The sequence below is a fragment of the Camellia sinensis genome, chromosome 5 (assembly GCF_055761805.1).
Source record: "Camellia sinensis isolate YWXY chromosome 5, ASM5576180v1, whole genome shotgun sequence".
Classification (NCBI taxonomy): domain Eukaryota; kingdom Viridiplantae; phylum Streptophyta; class Magnoliopsida; order Ericales; family Theaceae; genus Camellia; species Camellia sinensis.
Genome location: NC_138965.1, coordinates 109,815,578 through 109,839,251, shown reverse-complemented (window position 1 = coordinate 109,839,251; position 23,674 = coordinate 109,815,578). Strand labels below are relative to the sequence as shown.

The following is a 23,674-nucleotide window of genomic DNA, read 5'->3' as shown; positions in this document are numbered from 1 at the left end:
AACTAAGACATTTTGTTCGACCGTAGTATGTTGAACAAAGGCATTTTGTTCGACGGTAGTATGTTGAACAAAGACATGTTGTTCGACCGTAGTATGTTGAACAAAGGCATTTTGTTCGACCGTAGTATGTTGAACAATGATATCATATCCACCTCTGGTTACCCGAACTGTACCAACTATTTACCACTCAGCAAGTAACGAAAACGAAAACGAAAACAAAAACAACAAAAAAATAACCTCTTCCTTGCTCCATTGTTGCGATTCAAAGTTGCCAGATGCATCCTTCATTGAATCTATTCAAAATCTTCAATAATACTATATTTTTAATTATTTGTTGAAGAGTTTTTGGTTTTGGTTTTAGAGTTTTTGTATTATTGACAAAGAAGATAGGTAAGGAACAAGTTTGAAATTGATGATTTATATTATATTCATTCTTGTCCTTTATGGTAAATACACAAATGGTGTGTATCATAACTTGTCCTCTATAGTCATTTCACTTAAAGTTAAAATTGTAATAAAAAAAAATTAATTAATGATTAACATTGAGAGATAAATTGGTATGTAAATAGAGGCACCCCTGAGATAGAGGGTACGAGACACAACCCTAATACCTAATCCTATAATTTTTTGTTTCCTCACCGTCTTCTTTTCTTGTTCTCTCTAGCCCTAACCTTGATCTCACATATTCTATAATTCAACTGGTAAGAGGATAAAACTTATCATCTCTTTCGCACAATCTCACTTTCTCCGTTTTCATTTGTTTCTCCCCTAATTCTTGAGCCTCAGTCCTCGTGAAGATCCAAGGGATTCGAGTTCGGAATCACTGAGCCCTGGATCTAGAAGAAGATAAGAGGGATTCGAGTTGTTCTTTCTAACAAACATGTATTTTCATTAATTCCTCCAACATTCAAACACACATGCACTTAATGCTTCTAATTGTGATTGTTCTTATCATTAATTTGTTTTCGTTTTTGCTAATTTTTCTTGTTGAACGACTTTCTTAAACTTTATTGCTTTCTTGAGGTGGTATTTTTGATTTGTCTGTAATAAGTTTATATTGTTTCTTTTTCTTTCCCCTTTGTTGCAATTTGACGCAATTAAATTGTTAAATTATAGCTATGGAAAATAAACTAATGTCCTTGAGTTGGGCAAAACTTCACCAAGTTTCAAAATTATTTTTGTTTACTTTCTTATCTTTCCAATAAAACTAGGGGAAATTGCAAACCAATGGAACAGTCATAAAATAATTGCACTGCAGATGTAATATTTTTTGGTGCAATTCTGACACATAGTAAAGACTTACACCAAACACATAATGAACTTGCACCATACACCTAGTAGACTTGCACCACCATGAAAATAAAATTATTTTTCCATTGTTCCATTGAAAAGCAATTTCCCCATTAAATTATCTCACATGTGGTTGATGAAGATTATTTTTAATTTGAAACGGTAAAAAAGTGGGGTACCGCATTACCAATCTAAAATGAAAATTAAGTTTTCTGCCGCCAATAGGAGAGGTGCAAAGTTCAAATCTCTACTAGGGCATGAATATCTCTAAAATTTATCCAAATGAATGAAAGATAAAAGAGAAAAAAATAATAAAAAGAAGGTGACACTAAAGTTTATTATTTTGGTTAGTTGGTTTAAGTGAGATTTTTGTTTTGTATGTGCTTCTCTTCCTTTTGTATTTCATTTTGTGCAAAAGACATATTCATGTCCAAACCTATAGCTTTTTATTCCATAGATGTGTGAACAATGTTGTTATTTGTCTTTTTTTTTATCATCATTTATCAAATTCTTATAGTATTCTTTCTACATTATTGTAGGAATGCTTCATCCTCTCAAACAAAGGAACGGAAAAATGACATCCCATTTCTTCCCGAGGACATCATTTTTCACATTCTTATTTGCCTTCCTGCTGAGATTTTGCATTACTGTGGGAAATTTGTGTGCAAGGCTTGGGCCAAAATTATATCTAATCCTTCTTTTATCAAGGCACACCTCCTTCAGTCAAAGGATGGCTTGTTCGTCCAAAAATTTGGTAAGCCATATCATTCATCTTTCCTTGAGTTTAATGAGGGAGAATTCAGAACAACACACCTAAATTGTCATGGACATATGGTCTCTAGTTGTTGTGGCTTATCGCTGTTTTTGGGCTCAATCCTGAGAGATTTCTTTTTGTTGGGAATCATGTGACACAAAAGTATAAGAACTTACCTTTTCGTATTGCGAAAGGTCATCTTTTGCTCTCTTGTCATATTGGTTACATTTCTCGCACTGAGGAGTACAAGGTGGTTTGCCATTGTGAAATATCAGGTGGAGAATATAGATGGTTTGTATTGTCTGTGGATAATAATAACATGTCATGGAGAAGAATGGAGACTTCACTAAAAGGAATCAGTTTTTATTGTGATGACAGAGCTTCAGTGTCTGTTGGAGGCGCTATTTATTACTCTCAAATGAACAGTCATATTTTTGCTCTTGACCTTTATGATGAAACTTCTCACACCATTAAAGTTCCAAATGAATTTGTTGGGAGTTGTTATAGTCTTCTTGAGCTGGGGAATAGTTTATCTTGCATTGTGAGACATTCGGCAGAGATTCATGTATGTGTATTAAAGGACTTACGTTGCAATGAATGGGATAAACTTTACAAGATTGGAGAAGCAATAGATGGACCAAATTTTTCATGTGAGAGTTTCATACCTGTTGGTTGGCTGGGTGATGGCCAACTCTTGGTCTTCATTCACTTTGAAAAGTTGGTTGTGTGACTTACAATGTGAAAACAGGAGAGGCAAGATCCTTCGATGTTTTCAACTCTGATTTAATACGGAAACACACCAACAGCCTTGTTTCATGGTAAATATGCATTCAAAACTATTGAGTATTTCATTTGATTATTGGCTATGAAATCATTTTTGCTTGTACTCATGAATTTTATTAGTTGAAGACTTTATTGATTGTTTATTTTCTTGTATCTGATACATGGTATCCAGCTGGGTGTTGTGTAGAATGGGTAAGTAGACACCTTTTTTTAAATTTATTTTTATATATTATTATTTGTAGAAAAAGATAAAACGTAAACAAGAGGGGATGAAGACCTATGTAAATTGTATTTCAGGAAGAAAGGATAGATAGGTAGCACAATTTGTTGCCTAAAAGGAACAGGTGGAGCTACATCTTAATGAATGGCCTCAGTTTTAATTTTTTTATAACCAAAAACCGACCCTAGTCAGGAGGCTTTGGGACCCACCTTAGAAGTACAAACCCAAGATACATGCAACCACCTGCTAACTTCACATATTGACCACTCGCTAGCCTTTCATACTGAGTGGTGTTAGTTGACTACACTCAATTTTGATTTTTTTAAAAATTAAATGTAGAAATTTATCCAAAATTTTTGGAGTTTTACAAATTGAACCTAGTAGATTTAGAGAAAAAAGAGTTACTTTTCCTATTCCACTTCATTATAAACACAATCTAAAATTTATCTTTACTGTTTAAACTTATACATGACATGATTCTTAATACATATTAGAATATAAATTCTGAGGTGTATTTATAATGTGGAAAACAACTACAGATGTTATTGTCATTGATTGTATGAGTTAACTGTAGATATTTGCTTTTGTTGAAGCAATAGTATTATAGGGAGAGGGAATGGAAGGGAGTGAATACCTGTTTTGAAAACAAAAGAAAGCAATCACTTATTTTGTTTTTGTTTTCAAATGATTCGAAAATTTTAGAATTGATTCTTGTTTTATGAAAATGAAAACAACATACTAAAACACAAAACAAAAATGGAATAGTTAACAAACGACCCCTTCTCAATGTTTGTTTTTATATGTAATTTGACTAAGCTTGAATTACTTTTGTCTATGTGATTGAAAATATATAAAATTATAATGTATTATGTGAAAGTTGATTTTGAAAGATTGTGTAGAAACAAATTTTACATAATGACTTGATATCTTTTGAATGACTCTACTAAATTAAAATCCTGGCTAAGCCACTGAATAGGAACATGTTTCATCAACACCCAAAAGGTTTATGCAATATATCTGGTATGTAAGTAGGCCAACATTTCTATTGGAAAATTGTAAGTTTCCAAGTCCATGACTCTTATGTACAAAGTAGTCATAGTAGTCTGGATTGAGGATGATTAGTAATATCTGATGTGTCCTCAAAAAATAAAAACTTGAAACAAAAAGAACAAAAATGTATGATGTGTAAAAATGATGCAGTAGTGACAAGCATACTAGTAGTTAAGTTCAGAAGCATACTAGTAAATGCACACATACACTGGTATTTTTGCTCTTATTTGGATCCTTAAATCTGTATGCTCTATTTGTGCAGGAATCATTTAGAAGGCAAGGACAGGAGAGGAGGAGTCTCGTCAACATAAAATGTTGGTAGAAGCTGAGCTGCAACATTTGGAGTTTGAATTCTATTTATTTGCATGAGGCCAGAGTTTATAAAAGATTATGTATACTAGCTTGGGGGTAACTTGCATTGAACCATTATCAGTGTCCAAGTTGTTTGTATAATTTTCTTGCAGTTTATTTTTTTGTTTTTGTATTTTTGCAACAGTTTGTTATAAATAAGGCTTGGAAGTTGATTAGGAAAATAGCAAGGGATGAATGAAGTTTGGGCAGGGTATTGGCCCTAACAGTTGAAGACTAACTGGTTGGTAACATTAAAGTGTCTTTGGTTTTGTGTGTGGTAGTTTACTTTTGTTTCTGTTGTGTGTTACCTAGTTCATAAAACAATTCTGTAGATTTATGGAGTTACCTTTTGCCCCGTGTATGCAATACATTGATGAACATAGCATTTGTGGGTTGTGCTTGGTTTTCTTGTGAATGTGTTTATCTGTTTGGTATGCATATTTTTTCTCTAGTTGAACATTTTAAAATTGAATACAGTTTTTACTGTCAAAGAGAGACAACATCTGGTTTTATCCTTTTTTGTCCAGATTGCACCATTATTCATAATGGTTTGCAATTGCATTATGAGAGACGGTTGCATAGGGGATCGACAGTGAGCAGTAAAAGGTTTGTTTTATTTTTGGAGCAACTATTTTCAAGTTTGAGTCACAGAAACAGTCTTTTTATAGAACTTTATTTTTGGAGTGGCTATTTTCAGGTTCACATAAACCTCTTCGGAAATCTGGGACAAGACTATTTGCATGATAGCCTCCCAAGAACCTGTTTTATTCAGAGCCTGAATTGTCCTTTCTAATAAAATGACTATTTGGTAGAGAATAATTGTGGAACCTGAGAAACAATTCATGGGGTGGAACTTAAAAATTGGGGTTTTTGGTCTTGACTTCTTGGGAATAATTCTATTCACACACTATACTTAGAGCTTGTTTGGGAATTGGCTATTTTATTTAATTTTTAATTTTTTATGAAAAAGCGTATAAAAAATAGAGAAAGTAATGTGATAATTTTGTTTGACTTTTTAACTATTTTGATCAAAAAGTCACTCACTAAACAATCTTGTTTGTTTGCGTTATTTTGATATTTATTTCTAAACAAAAAATAATTGATCGGATATCAACTACGAATAGTGTATTTATTTGTAAGTTGGTAGTTGAACAACTGATATTTGTTCAAAAATTGATGCCTAAATCACAAAATGGTGTGAATTGAGACAAGATTCTATCAATTCATAGACCACAAAAGTCCACTCAAGAGATGGAATTAGATGTCAGAATTCAAAACCATTTGAGAAACACCCATCTATTTGAAGTCCATAAATTTAGGGTCTGTTTAGTGGAAAAGGGGTGGCTGTTGTGTTTCCAACATTGCAGTTATTGCTATGCTTCTGATGGGATTTATTTTGAATCTTACTTCGATAATCTAAATTATGCATTTTTTAAAATATGTCAAATAGAATATATCTATAAAAAATTAAGTTATCAAATATTGGTAGCCTTTTTTGTATCCAATTTTAGATATTAATGTGATTAATGAAAGGGCTATCGATCTCCAATCAATTTTTTGCAAATATATTTTACTTGACATACCTTAAAAAATAAACTGTTCGAATTATTGAAGTGGAACCCAGCATGAGCCCCATTGAGTGCACATTTAGTATGGTTTTTATTGTACAGTTTTAGGTGTTTTTAGTTTTCACAAACTAAAACAATAAAAATTTTGAAAATACTTATTTATTTCATATTATTTACACTTTGCTCCGTTTGTTTCGACGTAAAATATTTTTCTTGTAAATTGATTTTACATAGAAAAATATATTTTTCTCTTAGTTTTTTGGTGTTTGGTTGACACTTGAAACAAAAATATTTTATTGCCTAAAAGAAAAAATTTGATTCAATAAATTGTCATCTAATGACTTTTTATTGAGACAAAATATTTATTTGAAAATGCTAAATGTATTAAAAAGACGGTGAGTGAGAGAGTCAACTTTGTAAAAATTGACTTACGGAATTTTTATTGGTAAGTTATTTTTGAAAAATTATGCAACAATATTTTATTTAAAAAAATATCTTACTTGCTTTTTGTTCAACCAAACAATGAAAAATGAGTAAAAAATATTTATGACAAAAACATCTTTTGTCAAAACAAACAAAGCCTTCATGTAAAAATATATTGTAAAATTTAAAAAAAATCAAACGGCAAAAAATGAGTAAAATATTTTTGACAAAAATATTTTACGTCAAAACAAACGGAGTCTTCATGTAAAATTATATTGTAAAATTTTAAAAACAACTTATGTGTATACATATATATATATATATATATTAAATAGCTTGTTCAATAATTTTTGTATTAAAATAAAAAATTTTAAAACTAAGGTGATACAAAATAAGCCCTTGGTATATATCATCACTTATGTGTATGTGTTGGCTTATTTTTCCTACGAAGGAAAATATTATAAATGCAAGCGTGCTAGCAAAGATTGAAAAATTCTTACAAATTAAATTCAAGCCAATTATCAAGCGATTGTATTGACGGTTTTTTTGCCTCAACGAAGAGGACTTCAAAATTGCCAAGTGTAAGGAAAATAAAAATTAAAAGAAGAATGAGGGAGACAGAGAAAGATAATTAAGTGAACAATCGGGATGATTGAGTGAACAATCAAAATAATAATTACTTACCTCTACTCCTATGCTTTAAAAAGGAAGTGCATAAAATGCTTCGAAAGGGAAGTGTTGTAAATAAATGCTTCGAATATGAAGTGCATAAAATAAAATGCAAGAAATATAAATGACAAGAAAAATAAAAATCAATTGTCTTTGATTTGAGTTCTGAATCATTTACAATGTAGCCATTAATGGCTATTTATAGAGAAAAAAATATAGCAATAACTACTAAGTAACTATCCATTTCTCTCATCTTCATCCTTGTCTTGTCATGTGTACTTCCACTCATCTCCTTTGTCCTTCATGTTCTCCATCATCTCCATAACTTATTTTAACTTCTAAATGAATAAAAGGATGCCACATGTCCTGAAAATAATAATAATAACAATAATAATAATAATAATAATAATAATAATATTTTATGGTGCCAACAGTAGATAGTTATAGATGAATTACAGAATAATTTGTACTTGACTTGTTAGCTACAAAAAGATAATTTTGGAATAAAAATTTTGTGACAAAAAATGTCAACACCAACTCAGCTCTTTGCACTATAAATAGAATGGATTATTGACATAGGGACTGAAAGAGCGGAGTCCTTGAACCTAAATAGCACACAAAAATTAATTCAGAAAACTCTTATTAAATATAGATACACACAACAACACACACACAAAATAAAATAAATAAATAAATAAAAATTTGAGTTTCTTGTAGCTACATCTAACAATTAAGGATTCTCTATTTCCAATTTTTGTTTTTTTTTTTGTTTTTTAAACCCTTACGGTCTATGTATGACTCATATATATCGGGTCAAGTGAGTGGATTTGAAATTTGAAAGTTTTTTTACTGTCAGGACTGAACCCATTCCCAATAATCTCCCCTGTTATAGAAACTTTTTGTTATGTTTTTTATTTTTGTGCAATGAGAGATTTATTGCTAATTTTTCCTATTTATTTACAGTCCGTTTGGATTGATGATGTAGGAGGAAAAGTAAAGGATTTGGAGGGTAAGGTTATTTAAATCATGCTTGAATTCTTTTGAAGGATGGAAATGGAACTGCATAGAGGGGGTTATGAGGGGAAGAGAGTACAAGTATTTTAAGGACTTTATTTTTTCTCCAAAATTGGAAGGAAACGGAAGGGAAATGAAGTACTTTTCATAATAATATATTAAAATATGTAATTAAAATATTTGTTCATAATTAAATATTGTCTAACCAAATAAGATAGAGGAGACTTTCTCTTCCTTTTCTTCTCTCACGACTAACTTTTCCTTCCCCTCCCCTCCCCTTCCCTCAATCAAAATAGAGTCTTACAATCAAAGCAAATCTTTTATCATGTTTAGCAAAAATGTGATCCCAATGAGCTTTATGGTTTAGAGAAATGAAAATTTGGTCAAAAATTATTCACCATATTTGTATAGTGATAAAAGAACAAATAAATATTTTTCATTGCATAACTCTTTTAAAATAAATTTATCATGTATCAAGAACAACCAAATTATGCTTACCCTTTTTATTGTGAAATATATCCATGAGATTTTTTTGCAGATTTAAATGCAAACAATGAGAAGATCATAAAATAAGCAAATAAACATGCATAACTTTCTTCCTTGAACATGATTGATGATGACTGAAACTTAGGGAAATTACATGCACCATACGTATTGTTGTGGTGTATGTTATATATTTTTGTGGCAAATGTTATGTAATTTTCTAATAGAATTATGATAATTTGTGATTTAGAAATAAAGATACCACAAATATCGTAATTCTACCTAAAAATTATATAATATTTATTATAAAAATACATAATATACATGCAACAGAACGTATATAGTACACATCTTCCTAAAACTTTATTCACTACATTTGCACTTCTTCTATTTCAGATCTAGAGTTTTAATAGTTTTGTTTTATGGTGTCACCCATTTAAATGCACACATCCAATCGAAACAAATGTAGACAAGAAGAGAGTAAGGCATGGATTAAATGTTAATAATTAAAATTATAAAATTTTTCATTAATGCGCAATAACTTTTAAAAACTACACTGAATGACAATTTCACTTTCTTTTTTTCCCAGTTCATGGACACGTCAAATTCAAACAACTAATCTCATTATTTTTAGTTGTATACATATTGTATGGGGGAGAAACATTTGTCGTCATTCGTACGCATTGCCACCAAGCTCGTCTCACCTTCGAACAGACTCCAATTAACTGAGAACAAAACTACGGTGAGCTACCCGGTAGGGTGGTTTGCCGGAAAACCCCTCCGACGACCAAGTTAGCTTTCTTGGAGAAGAAGTGAGAATGCAAAGCACTGTAGAGAGAGAATTGCTAAAGATTGCTTACCACTCGGAGTTTGCTTGCGCCTTCTTATCTAGGTTGACCTTGCAACCCCAGATCGTGCGCACACTACCTTTGTTGTCCTTTGCTGAACACGTGGTTGTACTGCCCTCTCCATTCCTTACACGTGTATATACCAATACTACCTAACAAAATTGGCTAAACCGCCAAACAGTATTGACACGGGATAAGAATGGATTCGTTTCCTTTCACCATTGGTCCACATGGAGTGCTTGTACCGAGCAACCACTTGTGGCACCAAAATGCTAACTTAGAACATCCTTTTGCCAAGCTGAATCGTGTCGGTTCCCAAGTCGGTATCGCGCTCGGCTAACGTCTCACCGACATTCTTTCAAACCGGTCGTTGATGGGCGCGTCGATCGTCACATCAGCTCATACCGTAGCCCCAATGCGTGCTGCTCATCCTTCATGCCCGACCTATGCCGAGTTTAGTTTGGTCGATCTTGCGACCCTGACATGGTCCTGACAATCGTGATGTCCAAAAAAGATCGGCCCAACACCATGTTCAGTATTGGTGCAGACCGACCCAACACAATATTCCATGCTGATTTAACTCGGCCTATTGTTCGGCATAAATCTCCCTCTCACATATATATGCTTTCTATATTATATCATCTCCAACCCTTCACCAATTTGATTCCAAGTTTGAGTAGAAGGTTTGATTTGATATGAATTGATATGAACTACTCCAATCATTTCATAAAATTCTCATCAAAATCTTTTTAAAAATTCTCATCTTATTATAAATTTCCCTTTTCATCAAATTTGATAAAAAAATTAAAAATTAAAAAAAAAAATCATTTTCATTACTTCATTTTTTAAAAATTTTATCAAATTCAAATTTTCAATAAAGGATTTAATGTGTTCTAAATTTGATGAAAAAAATCATTCTCGCTTGATTTGATGAACATTTAATGAAAGGATTAGAGATGGTTTTCTTTCTTTTTTTTCTTTTTTTTTTTATACTTTTTCATCAAATTTAAATTTGATAAAATAAAAGAAGGAGAATTGAAGATGCTCTTATATGAGTAATTTTGTTTTGTGTACTTGGAAAGTTAAATGTTATGTGATACCATTCTCTTCTTTGATTGCTTTGACAGTTAGTCAATTACATTTATATTGAATGTTTTTTTTAATGATCGGGTGTTCGGACTAGCCTACATGCACCTCGATTAATTCTAGGACCCACGTAAAACCCCCCCCAAAGAGCCCGCGAGCATGGCCTCAAGGAGTGAATTGCTCCTAACGGGAGTTGAACCTAAGACTTAGAGAGCGCACATCTCTAGGCGCCAAGTTGCACCCACTAGGCCAACATGAGGGGCAAGGTACCTGTGATTGGTTTAGGGGCTCATTGATAAGGTGGTGCATAGAAACATATATATTTTATATAAACACAGTAAATTTTACTCTCTTTTTTTATGTATGGTTAGGCCATAAGTCCATTCTATAGACTTTTAAGGACATAGATCCAGGGGCCTTTTTGTTTGGGTCAATAAAGGCGCATCTTTCAATTTGTTTGGATCCACGTGTGTTATCAGTTGAAATCAAACCCATTTTCCTCTATCTCCTCCATCTATGTGTGTAATGGCCCACAGTCAGAAAACCTGACCCGGTTTGTTTTTGGATGGGACACGTATCGTTTGACCTTGCCGAGGTGGTTTGGACCTTGGTGTACTTCGGGTTAGCTACAGAGTAGCAGCCCAGGTTTGTTGTGTGAGCTTGGTCACACCCGTGACCTATGTGACTACGCTTGCGATATTGAGAGGTGGAGGTCACACCCACGATGGGCCGTAACCAAAAGTGGCCTTCAAGTCTATTGACTGGGGAGAGTGTACTGCCTGTGAGGGGCCACGGTGTCAGGCCGCAAATAGAGAGATCGCGCTCGCAATGGAATTGATCGCGCCCACGACCTGTTATGTCGATGAGATCGCACCAGCAAAGGGTTAAACCACGACTGCGATAGTGAGATTATTTAAGTCCGCAACGTGTTGAAAAGTCACTTTTTCTGGTTTTCTCCCTCTCCTCTCTCTCTTTTTCCACCATTTTTGGGTTTCTTCAACCTAAAAGCTTGGGTTTCATCTATATATACCCATTTTCTACCCCTAGTTCCATAGACCAAAACGTGTTCAAACCTAGAGGCTTCAATTACACTTGTTCTAGCACAATGTTGAGCAATTCAAGCTATAACTTCAAGTTCACCTTCAATCTTACCTCTCTCTCTCTAGATAAAAATTTTCTCTCTCTCTCTACAAGCTCTCTTAGATTTTATGAGTTCAATGAAGAGAGAAAATGAGCTCAAATGAGCTTAAGGCTCAAATATATAGCTAGGATAGCATAAAGCAACAATTAGAACATTACACCTATTAAACACAACTTATTTAATTAATCTGAATCAATTTTTAATCAAATAAGGGTCTAAAATCCCAATTAGTCTAATTATGTACTCAATTTTGGTTTTTGGCACCATTAAGGCCTTCAATTTCAGATTTAGAGCGAAAATCACAATAGATTTTTCTATGATCAACAGATAGTTTTCAAATTGAACCGATATACTCAAATTAATCACACGGCAGACATCATAATTAATAAATAACACATAATTAAATAATTATAATCATGATATGCATGTTGGGGTCATTAGTACACAAATGTAACCCACACTTTAAAAATCACATCATAAATGGGGGGAAATCGGGATGGAGTTTGGGTATTCACAATGAATTATTTTATTTTGAAGGTGTTCACAAATTTAACCAACACTTTAAAACATCTTAAGAGCAACTCCAATCATACTCTACATTTTTTGCTAGTTAAAATATAAAAAAGATAATTCTTTATTTTGCCTAGTTTCTTTTTTATGTATGTACCCCAACGCTACCATTTATTTTACCTATTTATATACACAAACTTTTTAAAGAGCCTCCCAAAACTCTTCAAATGTAGCCAACCTTGAAGAATTTCATTAAGATAGCTATTGTAATAGCTAGCTCATTGGAGTGATTAAAATATAATAATGTTAGTTATAATAGCTAACGAGCCTTATTTAAAGAGTTCTTTAGAGATGCTCTAAATTGGGGGAAATCAGGGTAAGGTTTGGGTATTCAAAATGGGGAGAAGCTGATACAAAAATCTTTTTATTTTGGAATAGCTTGATTTGTGAGATTCTCCAAACATTTTAAGGAGTACAAAACCCCATTAGTAAACTTTGGGCAAACGTGTAATTTCAAGATATTGATATTTTGGTCATTTATGGGTATTAACCAGCATTCTGAATGTAAAACATAGGGTTATCCCATCATTTCTACGTAGATATGGAAACGAGATTTATTGGTGCATCTTCCATGAAATAACAATAATAATAACAACTGAAATGAACAATCTAATGATAATAAAAGGAAATTCTATGCCATTTGGGTGTGTACCATATATACCCCTAATTATGTCTTTTGTGATATTTGGTTATGACTTATTGTGATAGTAGTTATGATATTATTTTGGTTATGATCCAAAAGCTCTTTGTTATACCTTATGTAATATTTGGTTATAACTCATTTTTTTAGTTGTGACTCCTATAAGATTGAGTTATGACATTTATGATAGTTAAACTCATAAATATCATAATTTGTACATGATACACATCCTTTTAATAACATTACCCGATAATAAAACACTGAGCAAATGAATTTTATTATATAATATTATATAAATCTGGAATTCACAAAATTTAACCATGACACTTGTAGTCATTTTCTTTGTTTTTGTGCAAAATTTTCTTGTTTCTATAAACAATAATAATAATAATAATAATAATAATAATAATAATAAATTTAAAAAAAAAAAAGAGAACAAGATTCATTTATTTTACATTAGAGGTGCAATTTGGGCAAGCTTAATCTGAGCAACCAGATGGAACAATATATTTTTGAATTCGGTACGGACTTAGACAAAAATTTAGAAGGTCAAATTAAATTTAGACGAGCTCGGACAAAGACATCCAACAATCCGAGCAACCCGAAACTCGATACATATATAGATATATAAAAATATTAAATATACATATAAATTATTAGCCATTACATTATATTAAAGTAATTCAGATTGTTAAATCAAATTGAATATTTATTATATATACAAATAACACAAAATATTATATTATTTTTATTCTCACTCATAAATTGTAAATACTGCCATAGAGGCATCTCTTTTGCCTTGACGGAAGCATATCATTAGCACCTGAAAATAGTTTTCCACATAGGATGAGCCAAAGCCCAGTAAAGATATTCTAACATAGTGTATGAATCTTGACAGAGTCATAAGGTGAATGCATATGCAATGCTCGTGCCAAAACATTTTATATCTTTTTCCGAAAACTATGCAATGTCGGGTTATATTACAATTCATGAATTCATTTACTATACAATAGAAAATAAGGCAGTGGATACAACACTGGGAATCTCTAGGATGTGTCTGTAAGTAGGCTACAAGCACTATTAAGTTTGTCATTTTTACCGATAATAACCGAAAGGCTTGACACCTAACCACTTGGGTTTCTGGACTTTCACTAAGGACACACATGCCAACATAATACCACAATTACACTCCTATCCAGATTTACCAAGGTATTTACCTATTTTTCTCAAAACAACAACATTTTCAATGCATTAAATATGTTGCAATGCTCAATGCAAATGGATGAGAAACTAGTTCCAATTCACTAAATTCTCATGCGATTTCTACAACAATTATAGCTATCCTCCACCTATAGCCCAAAACAGATATTTCTAAACAGATAATTAATTTCCAATAAAGATGTACTTTCCAACATTCCTAAATAGGGGTGATGATTCATATCCAACTCCACCATCATCATCATCACCGTTTCAATTCCATAAAAATCAACATCAATTCCATTTCCTCTTTACCAAAATCAAATTCGCATAATTTAGGGCAAAAATCCCCTTTCGTTAAAAATCAATTTCCATGGATAAAATCCACTATCTATTACAACTCAACCATTTTTACAAAGCCACAATCATATACGAGAACCCATTTGAAAACCCCTTTTTCGATATCTAAACCAAAACCCTAGGTTTTATCCAAAAAATTTCCAAATCACTATCTTGTTTAGAAAAGCAAATAACTAAATTAAAAATCATAAAATGAGTCAAAGTAATCCATACCTCAAAGAAGAAGACTCAATGGAAAGATAGGTAGAACTCGGCGAAGCCAAAAACGTAAATTTTTCCGATTAAAACGAAGCCTTCGACGTGCTCTCTCTTTTTATCAAAGGGACTAAGGTGAGGAAATCACTAGATCAAGGTGTATTTGGGCAAAATGTTCAAGAACTAGAGAGAGAGAGAAAGAAGATCTGAGAATTTAGAATGTTTAGAGAGAGAGAGAGATGTGAAAAAGTGATCCAAAAAGTGAACTTTACGGACTGATATACGTGCAGACCGTTCGAGCGCTAGAATGGTCGAGCGACCAGACACAATAAGTGAGACCGCTCGAGCGAACAAAGCACCACTCGAGCGAAGAACACCACCTCCCAATACTTATGCAGGCCTGCAAAAGTATTGAGAGTTCCAAAAGACTGCTTGAGCGGAATAATTACTGCTCGAACCAAGACTGCCCGAGCACAAGAAATATCGCTTGAGCTAAGTATGCCATATCTTTAGTAGTTTTTGCAAACCTACAAAAGTAATTGAAGTTCTCAAAGTTCGCTCGAGGGAACAAGCAAAAATCTAGGCAACACAGTTTTGAAAAGTCTTACTTCTAACCTATTTCAAACATAACCAAGACACTCCAATAGCCAAACTCAACAAGGAAAAAGGTGGGAGAAGACATGAATAACGAACAAGACAAGAAAACTCGAATCCAAAACAACAAACGGCTCGGGTTTAAACTAGAATCGCTATACTAACACGGGAGGCGGTCCTGACATTCAAAAGTTTCAAAGACAAATCTATTTTTCAAAACCACCAACTTCGGGGATATACCAAGGCTACTTGAGACAAATGCTACAAAAGCATCCAAAGTCCTCTCCCAATACAAATCACGTAATAAAGTGGAAACGCCTACTTTATGCATAAATGGTAGAATAAGGCCAAGGAAAGTTCAAAGTATCTTTGTCATTGAAGATTCACTTACCTAGTTGTCCAAAAGTAGTGCACGCCCGAGAAAATTATCTGGAGTAGTTCTCACGCATGCAGGGGCCAAAATGTAAGAGGTGAAAATTGAAGGTTTTGAAATTTAAATCTCTTGCCTAAATCTCAAAGGCGAGAAAAGCACGAAGAGTTCAAGGCCCAAAATTCTTGAGTAAATTACATATTTCTTGAAAGACAAGTGTAAGAGGTGTTAATTTAAAGTATGAAATCCAAGCCACTCGAGAAAATCTCAATAAAAGGGAAAGTCCTAAAGAACCAATCATAACATCCTTGAAAAAGTGTATTGTCCTTGGAGAAAGTGAAATCCTTGGGAAAGATCCATTGCTTGAGGTAAATGCTTGTACTCGAAAAGGTTCAGAGATCTTAACAATCGACTTCAAAAAGGTTCAAAGTAACCCAAAGGTTGCTCCATTATGATTCCCGAAACACTTGTAGACTTGGAGCTATTTCGAGATTGACATATCAAAACCATAATGTGGCAAGACCGAATAAGGACCCAATCTTAAAGGTGGGGAGCTTAAAGATAAATTCACTCATTGTTCAAATTAGCCTATGCCCAAAGTCAAGATGGCATGATTTGGGAAGTCCTTCGAACTTGACACCATTATTGTGGAAAAACATCCTATTGGACCAACTCTGACCCACTCATGGGAATGTTAGGGATTCTTGGTTTGGTGGCTAAAGAGGAAGATTCTCTGTGGTAATTCATAATACCCTCAAACTTCTTATTCTTCTCAAGAGATGGGGGTCGCATGGGCTCAACCATGATAAGTTACTTAGTTCTCAAGTCTATCTTTGAAGGCCCATGAATAGATACCCACCCATAGTTTTCTCAATACAATTGGAATTCAATTGGTTCATCTATAGTTCATTGATTGAGAGAGGTGAAATTGAGAGCTATACAAATTTTCTCTCTCTAGCTTCTTTGCTTCTCCTTTTACCCAATTATCCATCCATCATCATCTTCAATTCTTAGATCTGTGTGCATCCATTGACCATCTTTGGCCTCTAACATCCTTTTTCCATAGGAATTTTGGAGTTTCTGGGCACTTTGTCTTTTCCAACAAGTTTCCGATAACTTCCATAAATTCTGAAGCCCTCCTTTGAACCCACATCATACAAAATCTAAATGACAATGATTGATTTGACATTGGTAGTTCAAACGGTAAGGGGATTCATGATGGTGAGGTGGTTCGTGAAGAAGGACTCGCAATGGTGGTTATGGCTTGCCAGTGGAGGTGGCGGTTGCCACTGTGTGGGCTATTTATTGAGAAATTCTCATTTTAATATTTGTGTCCAAAAAAATAATTGGATTAAAAGGTAAAATTATAATTTAAAAAATTATGTCCATTAAGCATTGTTAATGTGTAGAAAAAAGGTGCCACCACCATCTTAAATTTAAAAAAAATTGAAATTAATTATCATTAGTTTTAATTATGGATAGGTTTGTCTCCCATCCACTATTGGGTCTTGTGAGGTCTATCGTAGGACTTGTTTTTGACTATTTGAACCATTTATTTTATTAAATTTTACGTGTAGATTATTCACACAAAAAATAGATATGATAATTATAACTATGTAATTTTATTATATAGTTATGATTATTGAATCAATTTAAATTTTTTGTATAAATGATTTACACATGAAACAGTTCAAACCATTAAAACAAACTTGTAGTGAATCCACATAGAGACAATCCTCTTGCTTTCAATTGTACAACCTATCATTTTTGTGTTGAAATTTATCTATCTATACTATATATAAAATAAATATCCATATTGGTGTCTTAAAGGCTTGGCCTCTTTACAAGCTAAGTGGATTTTTGATTAAAATAAATAAATAGAGAAGAGGGTAAAATTCAAACCTAAAAACACCTTAAATTTAATAAATAACGCATTTGCTATTTGAGTGTCACATAATTTGTAATATTTTTTGTTTTATTTGTAGTTATTCAAATTACATGTGTATGACGTGTCCTCCTCATCAAATTAGTTAAAATTTTATTATATTTTGGTTTAAAAATTATTTTTCATATTTTGGCTATTTACATTTCAAATACAGGCCATTGCCCAAAATAAGCCAACCTACTAATCTATTTCCCAAACTAAGCCTAGTGTAACAACCCTCATACTGTTTACCGATTAATGACTGCTTGATTACCGATAACCATCGATTACCGTTAAACTAAATTGATTACGACTGATAATTGGACTGGTTAAAGTACTGAACTGACTGACTGAAAACTGGAACTGAATTGACTGAGTATGTACGTTTGAATTGCATTCTATCTGTTGATTGTTTATTTGATCTGTTCGTATTTTAGTGTTTAAACTGCTAATTGAAGGTCTTATCGGCGGCCGAATCCGGAATTGATTAATGTTTTATGATTGTCATAATTAATGTGATTTTATGGTATAATTATCTGAAAACTGATTAGGTGTGAGTAAATTAGATTAAATATTGATCAATTGCTTAAGTTGGCCTTATTTACCAAACTACCCCTAGTGGCCACTATCTCAATATAACATGTGAGCCTTGTATACACTTGAAACAAACATTTCCTTAGCCCTTTTTCCTTGCTCTAGCCGACCAAGAGAGGGAGAGAGTAAGAGAACTTGAAGTCCATCTTGAATTTTGCTTGTTAATTGAAGAACTTGAAGGTTGATTGTATATTTGAGCTCCTAGTCTTCTAATTCAAGGAACCTAGGTATGAATTTCATCTTTTGATTTTGTCTTTAAGTTGATTCATGCATGGTTCATGTCTAATTGTAGAGCTAAGTCATGTTTTAGTTCATACATGTTGATATAGAGCTCATTTCATGCTTGCATGTTTGAATTGTTGAGTTGTGAGTTGATTTCATGGTAAAATGGTGCATGCATGTCCATAACCTTGTAATGGTCCATGTTTTCAACTTGTTTTTGGATCAATGGGCTCACTAGAGCATGTTTTGAAGCTTTGAATCGATTTGAATTCATGCATATTTGCATGTTCATATTGTTCATGAAATTGGTTTGAAATCGGGTTTGAATTAAACACCCTTGGGCTTTGATTTCTCAAATTGAGCTTTGAACCATGTTATTCTATGTGTTTATAAATGTTTTCCAGAAAATGGGCCCAAGAGGATTGGTTTTGATGCATTTAAACTTGGTTTTGGCTTGGAGGTGCAATCTGGGTTTTCGAGATTTTGCACTTCCGCTCGAGCGGGGAAAGTGACGCTCGAGCGTGAAATCCGAGCATCCAGCATCTCTCTGCACTGTTTTACAGTCCGCTCGAGCGGAGGATTGGGCGCTCGAGCGGAGTCATGTCTCAAGCTCGAGCGGGCATCGAGCGGAGATTTCACCCATCCAGTACTTTTACAGTACGCTCGAGCGGGAAAGTTTACGCTCGAGCGTGTACCTTTGTTGCATGTCCGCTCGAGCGGGGAAACATGCGCTCGAGCGGGACTCTGTTTTTCTGAAAATCTTGAAACAGTCTTCTGATCACATCTTTGCATCCTCATTCCATTCTAGGCATTCTTAGGCCTAGTTTAAGACATCTTGTTAAGGATAGATGTAGAGCACACCGAGGCATTAAGGGTTAAATTATGTTATCTCCCAACTGTGTAGCTTAGTGTGTGTTCAACCTGTGAACTGTGTAGGGTTGGCGACTGTGGAGACACGCTCTAGCATACTGTAGCCCAAACTCTGTGAGTAACAATTGTGTAAAGATATGTTCAAATGATTATCTTCTGAATACTGAACTGAACTGTTTACTGAACTGATATTGTTTACTGAATGAATGTATGTCCTATCTTCTGAATTGTATTGTGGCATCCTTAGCACCTACTGTTTACTGTTACTGTTACAGAGATCTCTGTCGGTTCCCTCGTGGGACCACTACTGTTTACTGATTGATGGCCATCATTACTGTTCGGTCTTTGAGACCTACTGTTTACTGCTATGCTAATGGATGTACCACATATAACTGAATAACTGTTCTGACTGAAAGACTGAAGTATTGTTTAATGAACTGATTTCAATACTGTAAGGACATTTCATTCTTAACCCCTTTACGCATTATGTTATTCACTGGGCTTTAGCTCACTGTTTATATATATATATATATGTAGGTGCTCAGCCACCAGATCGGAGCTAGGAGCGTGGGTTAGACTCCAGTTTTGTCAAGCCAGCCTTTGTGCCTCACTGCGAGGTTCCGAGTTTCCATGCTATGGCTTTGGGGTGTCTTGTTTTTCCCCCGTCTGTCTCCATACTGTTTGGATCACTGTATAGACTGTTAACTGCTAACCGTACTGTTATCAAGGGATTAGGTCCCTGTACTGTGTGACTGTAAATTTTGTATAGACTGTACTGTTTGTATATGTGAATGCATGAAAAATCTTTTTGGCATACAGACTGACACAACTCAATGGACATTATTTATTTACTGTTTTGGCTTCCGCCAGGCCCTGTACTCTGTTTTACTATACTACTGTTCTGCGGGCCTTCGGTAATCTCGGATTACTGGTCGGTTACGGTGCTAAACCCATAGGGCCGGGTTTGGGTCGTGACACCTAGTTTGGCCGAAATTCCCAAAATAAGCTGAAGCGTGTTTCCAAAACACACTTTCATCATGTTTCTGGCCCAGGCGTACAAAATGAATAAAATCATAAAAGCGTGGTTACAAACCACGCTTTAATTAAGAAAACACTGTTCCTATTAGCGTTTTCATCTTAAGTGAAAGCGGGTTTCAGAATCGCGCTTTCAAAGAAAATTGCTTTTAAAAGAAAGCGTGGTTCGTAACCACACTTTTAAACTATTGATTATTATTATTATTATTTTGATTGATTTCTCTTCAATCCACATTCTATAATTTACTCAGCCTTGTAGATCTCTGTATATAAATTATTCATATAAAATATTGTATTGATAAACAATCTTAGCTACCAAATTTTATTATTTTAATACTTAAAAATAAATTATGTAATTTTGAAATTATGTTTCTTATCCATTATTTTTTTTTAAATGATAAAATTATATGTACGATTATCAGATCAATTTGATATTTACATAAATAATTTATACATAAAATTTTTAAAAAATAAACAACATGAATTGTCCAAAGAATAATGATTAAGAACTCTAAAACTAGAGTTCTGATTTAAGCTGTAATGATGTGGCATAAAAAAATAAAAAGAAAACCACAAACAAGCAAGCATAAACATCATATCAAAGATTATTAGACTAAGATTTTACCATTGAATCAATGATCACTGCTTATGACTTGAAAAATATAAAAGTAAAAAAAAATATGAAAAAATATAAATTAAATATTTGCTTAATTTACATGATAATTTTGTTTTTTTAAATTTTTATTTAAATATAAATTTTTAAATTAAAATTTTATTTTGTTATATAATTCAAATATAATTTAAAAAAGATCGATGATGGACAAAAATAAAAACAACAAATTAAAAATTAAAAAAGAAAAAGAAAATAATGGCCTCAAGACACGTACCCTCCCAGAGAACATTTTGCGTAGTTTCGAAGAGATTTTGTCGAGACTTTTCCCAAACTAAGCCCCTATACTAATTTATTTCCCAAACTAAGCCTACTTTTGCGGAATTTTTGAAACTAAATATTTGTTATTCCCTTAAATATTTGTTGCCAAGAAATATTTAAATAAAACTTCATGCAGCATATACAAAGTATCTAATTTGCTAATTACTACTACGAAGAGGAAAACAAAATAAAGGTATGACTATAACACTTTAGAACGATGTAGCTAGTTCAAACATAAGTATCCCACAAAAATAATTTGTGGAAACATTCAACATAGCACAGTACATAAAATAAAGCGACAAGTACAATACTTAACAGTTACATAGACAAATATTAGACAAACCTTTCACAAACTCATTGTCGAAAGAGTTATTTTAACACACACAATATATAATTATAGATAACCTAATATAATTTAGTAGACAGATAGACGCCTAATCCTCGCTCAAATTGACAATCTCAGAGTCCGAACAATCTGAGAGCTCAGGGTCAGAGAGAAGTGCAAGATCCTCCTTGACAGCCTTGATAGCCTCACCATTTGGTGTTGTTCCGTTCTTCTTGTCATCCGACTTAAGTATAGATAGTTTCATATCGCAGGCTGACCTACGGCGCATTTGAGAAATCTCACGTCGAAGTCTTTCACGTAGTCGATCAACATTATCTAGATCTTCCTTTTGGATCTCAACTGAACGTGCTTTCGGACCTTCAGTCGATTTTTCCGACATAATCTTTCCATTTGCATGCGCTCTATAAATAGTGCGGGCCACTTCAGAAGTGTAGCGTCTGCTAAACCATGTCCTGTTTGATTAGTAGATGGATCCTCCATGAAACCACATGGATCTCGTGTTAGGGAAAATCGATGTGATTCCCCACAAGTAAATCAATCAATGGGAATAAAAACTAATGCGGAAAAATTAAATCAAAGGCAACACAAGAATTTTTACGTGGTTCCCTCAATGGGAGGTACGTCCACGGGATCGAAATCCGATTCCACTATCAACCAAATAATTCCAAACGATTACAAACGAGACACTAATGGTCTCACAAAATCACCCTTAGGTGAATTCCAAATAATCACAAATAAACAAAGAGGAAAGACCTCACCAAATAGAAGAACCAAAATCTTCAGAATCAGAGTTGAAGAAGATCCAAAATAACGAACCAAATCAGAACCGAAAATTGAACCAAACTTCTTCACAAATCAAAGCACCAATTTTTGATTGACCAAGTCAAATCAAGAATTACAAACAATACCAATTGAAGCAAAGCACCAAAGCTGCTGCCGCTCACGTTTTTCTTCGGGAAAAACAATACCCCCAATATGTATTGTGAATCTAGGGTTTTGTAATCAAACCCAAATTGTTTTCAAATTGGATTAGGTCTCCACAAAATTAGATATAATATATAAAAATATATTATAACTAATACCAAACTAAATCAAACTCTTTTAATAAATCAATTGGGTCCCACACTCCAATAAGGAGGTATATCCCAACAATTCTCCCCCTACCGACTTAGGTGGAGATATCAACCATACCCGCCAAAGTTCGACACTTTAAATGTTTGTCTCTCGACAAAGTCTTTGTCAACATATCTGAAATATTATCATCTGTGTGAACCTTTTCGAGTTGTAACAATTTCGAATCTAACACATCACGAATCCAGTGATATCTCACATCAATGTGTTTCGATCTCGAATGAAAAGTAGAATTTTTGCTCAAGTGAATAGCACTTTGACTATCACAATAAAGCACATACTTTTCTTGCTTCAAACCCAACTCTTGCAAAAATTTCTTCAACCATAACTCTTCTTTGCAAGCTTCCGTAATAGCAATAAATTCAGCTTCGGTAGTTGAGAGAGCAACACATTTTTGTAATTTAGACTGCCATGCCACAGCTCCCCCTGCAAAAGTCATCAAATACCCCGAAGTAGATTTCCGAGAATCAACATCACCAGCCATGTCAGAATCTGTGAACCCATCAAGCATCGGCTTACCATCCCCAAAACACAAACATACCTTCGAAGTCCCTCGAAGATACCTTAGAATCCATTTTACCGCTGCCCAATGTTCTTTACCCGGATTAGAGAGAAAACGACTCACCACACCAACTGCGTGAGCAATATCCGGCCTTGTACAAACCATGGCGTACATCAAAGAACCAACTGCTGAAGCATAAGGAACTTTCAACATCTCTTCCTTGTCTTTTTCACTTGTAGGACATTGATTCGAACTAAGCTTGAAGTGACCTGCAAGTGGACAACCAACCGGCTTTGCTTTATCCATGTTGAACCTCTCAAGAACTTTCTCAACGTAGCTCTCTTGAGACAACCAAATCAGCCCCTCTTTACGATCACGAACAATTTTCATACCAAGAATTTGCTTTGCCGGTCCCAAATCTTTCATAGCAAAAGACTTGCTCAACTCCAATTTCAACCTGTTTATCATGGTAGAATCTTGACCCACAATTAACATGTCATCAACATAAAGCAA

At 33.7% G+C, this 23,674-nt stretch overlaps 1 long non-coding RNA gene across 1 annotated transcript; it reads left to right on the top strand.

Moving 5' to 3' along the window:
* Window positions 1-573: 573 nt before the first annotated feature.
* On the top strand, window positions 574-4,842 carry LOC114323168 (uncharacterized). Its single transcript, XR_003651031.2, has 3 exons — window positions 574-882; window positions 1,830-2,862; window positions 4,360-4,842. It is a non-coding gene; the product is annotated as an uncharacterized LOC114323168 (long non-coding RNA).
* Window positions 4,843-23,674: the final 18,832 nt, after the last annotated feature.